This window comes from Oryzias melastigma, unplaced genomic scaffold, assembly GCF_002922805.2.
Source record: "Oryzias melastigma strain HK-1 unplaced genomic scaffold, ASM292280v2 sc00615, whole genome shotgun sequence".
NCBI lineage: Eukaryota > Metazoa > Chordata > Actinopteri > Beloniformes > Adrianichthyidae > Oryzias > Oryzias melastigma.
In genome coordinates, this window is record NW_023417207.1 from 39,029 (window position 1) to 43,316 (window position 4,288).

The window sequence follows — 4,288 nt, forward strand, 5'->3', positions numbered from 1 at the left end:
GTGGTCTGCTGGAACAGCAGCATCACTGAGAGGGACAGGAAGAAGCTGGACAGTCATCAGGAAGTCCAGCTCTGTCCTGGGCTGCTCCCTGGACTCAGTGCGGGAGGTGGGTGACAGAAGGGTCCTGCAGAGACTGACGTCAATGCTGGACAATGAGTCCCACCCCATGCAGGAGACTCTGTCTGCCCTGGAGAGCAGCTTCAGTGGCAGGCTGCTCCACCCTCGGTGTGTGAAGGAGAGATTCAGGAGATCTTTCCTTCCTGCGGCTGTCAGACTGTACAACCAACAATTGTGATCACCATGTGCAATATCTGTAACTCTGTAACAACAATATTTATTACCCCTAATTACTGAACCACTTGACTGTGCAATAGCTGTATATACCTGTACATACCTACCTACACTTAACTGTGCAATAACTATCAATATGCCATATATTACTGATTATTCTTTGTATATTCATTGTCTAGCTCTTTATAATGTATATTTTTATTTTAATTTTTATCCTGTATCTCTATCTATCTCTGTACCTGCGTTGTTGCACATTGCAATTTCCCCACTGTGGGACAATTAAAGGTTTTTCTTATCTTATCTGTGTTGCTCCCAAGGATTCTGTTTTGCCTCCCTGTGAGCTGCTGTTTTTGCTCTCAACTACATATGGAGACAAAAACTACTGCTCATCCCTCCTTGACCTCGGCTTTTCTGCAATCTCCCTCCCCTCCCAAGCATAGTCTGGATGTGTGCTCTAGGAAGCAGCTAAAGGACTATTGCAAAGGTTATGAACAGGTTATCTCTCTCCTGTAATGAAATGAACAAACTAGTTGAGACCACAATTTTTTTTTATTTTTATTTTTTTATGTTTTTAATCAATTTTAGATTACAGAGATTTTATCTATATGAATGCCCCAAATCAAGTGTTGAAACTTCTGAACTCTGTCTATCACTCTCTACGATTCGTCATTAACTGTAAGCCTCTCACCTCACTGTGAACTTTATAATTATTTATTTCTGATTGTATTTTGGTGTATATGTGTATGTGACCCCCAAGGTTCCTTTGTAAAGGAGTTTTTTAATCTCAACAGGACTTTCCTGGTTAAATATTATTATTAAAGAGTAATAAAATCAAAATAAAAATATATAACATAAAACTACTATAGTGACAAAAACATTTATGCAGATGTTAAACAACAGAACACTCAAACAAGAAGACGAGAGCACTAAACACTGCACCACAATACAGTACAGCCTGTGTCAATAAAATGCTAGGTTTTGAATGACTTATCTCCTGTGTTATAGGTTTGAAGATTTCACTCGTTAAAGTCTTAAGGAAAAGGAAAAAACCAGCTCACCGCTCACATTAATTTCTTTCCCACGAAAAGTACTTTCCCACTGACATGAGGGAGGAGGGTTGAATTCCCAAACAGTTGAATGTAAATGAAACACACTGAAAAAAGGATTTCTAGAGTCTTTGAATTTACTTGAATTAAAGTAGTAAATGCAACATAATTTATTCATATTTTCTCTGTTAATGTCATTTAAACAAGTTAAAACTATGTGATTGAATAACTTGTTTAATATGCTTGTTTCTATCATGTGTAGACTGAAGTGATTTAATTAAAAAAGTAAAATTGATGTAATTAAGTTCCTTCAAAACAGGAAAAGGAAATACATTCAAAAATTCAAAATGCTGAGTAACGGTCCAAAGTTCAGTATAAGAAATCTCAGTGGAGGGAACATCGGCTGGCATGGCGTCTTTTCAGTGGCCCTAATAAAGACCTTCAAAGTGAAAAGGTAAGTTTAAATATGTTGCGTAAGATATTTACAACATTACCAATAGCCTTGATAAATAATTCTGCCTTTTTATAACAACTTAATTCTCTGACTAACCTCAACAAAACCTGTTACTGCTGGCTAGCTAGCAGTAACAGTAACAATATGGGGTAGACTCTTAAGCTCAAGTGGAACAAACATGACCCTCAAAGAGGGAGGGTCATTGTTTAAAATGAGGGTCACAAAGTTTATGTTGATCTCAGAATTGTGCAAAAAACAGGAAAAACTTTATTATTTGACTTCAGCACTGAAAAAAATATTTGTTTCTTAAAAACATTTATTTTCATTTTTTGAGAAACATAAACGGACATTTTGGACATGTATAGAAAATGTGCCTAACTATTTCAATTTACTAAAAAAAATACTGTGTATTTAATATTATGGTTATCCCCTGACAGACTGATTCTTGTGGTGATTCACTGTGGACCCACTACACTTGATGTATGTACAGCTGGACGTGGAAGTAAGTACTTGGAAAATATTTGTCATTTATAATAACTAATGTTGGCAGTGGTATTTGAATTTTTGATCGTGTCATAGAATTGTAAGCGGCAAAACTAATTTGATTCATAGATTTGAAAATTGTGCACCAAAATTGTCATTGATTTATTGATTTACATTTTGATACTAATTGTGTTGTACAACTAGAGTTGAAAAATAAAAATGTTTTCTTTTCCAGCATAATGATGCAGAGGCTGGACGAGAAGACATTATTAAAGGAGCGTGTGTTTACATGGATGAAGATCCAGAAAACCTGGTCCAGGAGTATGTGGTATGTATATATTTGCACATGAATCATAGCTTGATTTTCTCTTTGTAGTTTATTTAAGATTTTTTTTCAAGTGGTTGACCTATAGAAATGTTTTTTTACAGTCCTTCATTTTGTTTCCAATTACTAAAGGAAATGTGGGCTTATTTGTATTTTTAACCATCAACTCTGGGAAATATTATGTATTTGTTAAATGTTGTAAAGTTAATATTTCTTCTTCACTAACATCTTGTCCATGGTGTCACTGTGTTTGTTTTGGCATATGGAGTGGATGAAGAGCCCGCTAACGACGCCATTCAAGACACCGGTGTGGTGGTTTACGTCCTGAGGAACAAACTTCAAGTACAGAGGCAGAAGACATTGGAATCATCTTGGAGGCATCAATGTGCTGCAGGACCTGGATGATGTGGTTTTGGATGTCGCCATGCTTTGGACTGATGTGTACCCTCAACCTCACTTTTGCTCAAAACCTGCTCAAAAAGCCTATAGTTTTAAAAAAAAAGTTGTAATACTTCTAAGGCTGTTTTGAATCAAGATGTCACAATACCAGTGTTAAAATTTTGGACACTCGCTGTATTTTTGACAGTATTTTTGTGTTGTGGCTTTTCAATAAAAGCTTTGACATGCAAGTGTTAATTTTTATTATTTATTTGAGTAAAAATGAGTAACGTTAACAATTCCAGTAGTTTAACAGAAAGGTATTTGCAGTTCTATAAATGATTTATTTTAATAAGTATTTTTTTTACTGGTAGGACCTTTGTTTTGAAATATTAGTAGTTCTTACAAGCAGTTATCTTAGGGAAAAAAATACATTTTTAATTTCAAGGTCTGATGTATTTGACATTAGAATATCATTCAAAATTTAAATATAAAATATAAAGAAAAAAATATATAAAGTTGTATTTAAGTAAGCAAATAGTTTGATTTTCTGGGCTGTGTTTATCACCTTCTGCAGTCTCTTCCTGTCCGCCACCGTGCAGCTGGAGTGCCAAACTGACACAGTGTAAGTCAGCAGGCTCTCAATGGTGGAGCGATAAAAGGTCACCAGCAGCTTTTGGTGGATTCGCTGCTTCCTTAGCACCCTTAGGAAGTGCAGCCGCTGCTGAGCCTTTTTCACCAGAGCTTTGGTGTTGGTTTCCCAGGAGAGATTTGCTGAAATGTGGACACCAAGGAATTTGAAGGACTCCACCTGCTCCACCTGTTCACCGTTCAACTCCAGCAGAGTGTGGGTGCCCCTGTTTCGACGGAAGTCCAGGATGATTTCCTTTGTTTTGGAGGCATTCAGTGCCAGGTTGTTTAAGGCACTCCACTCTCCAAAAAAGTCCTCTCCCGACATAAATAACATTTCCTCTGCATTAATCCAGCCTCATCTCTACATGATCCTCTATGAATGAACATGTCATTTTGGTTTCTGAGTGGTGAAAACGTGACGTCTCTAATGTGAATGTTCTTTAAATGTCAATGAGGAACTCACATTTGAACATCTTTCACTTTAAAAAGGGGCGGAGACCACAGAGAACTCTAAGTTTCCTGAAGAAAACCTGCTACCGACCAGGTTTCGTTCACAGACTCAGTTACCATAGTGATTGATTCTGAGTTCAGCTTAACCTGCTTCTTGGAACGGGCTTGGTTTCACCCACTTTCCTGGGTTTGAGTTATCTCTCTTTCTGGAACCGAAAACTCAGAGTT

General features: G+C 36.9%; 1 long non-coding RNA gene across 2 annotated transcripts; it reads left to right on the top strand.

Annotated features, from left to right (window-relative positions):
* The first annotated feature begins 1,663 nt into the window (after nt 1–1,663).
* Nucleotides 1,664–3,235, top strand: LOC112139129. 2 transcript variants are annotated; one of them, XR_002917922.2, is made up of 4 exons: nt 1,664–1,791; nt 2,229–2,293; nt 2,510–2,602; nt 2,868–3,235. It is a non-coding gene; the product is annotated as an uncharacterized LOC112139129 (long non-coding RNA). The 2 variants fall into 2 exon arrangements; XR_002917923.2 differs by having other exon boundaries at nt 2,877–3,235.
* The last annotated feature ends 1,053 nt before the right edge of the window (nt 3,236–4,288 follow it).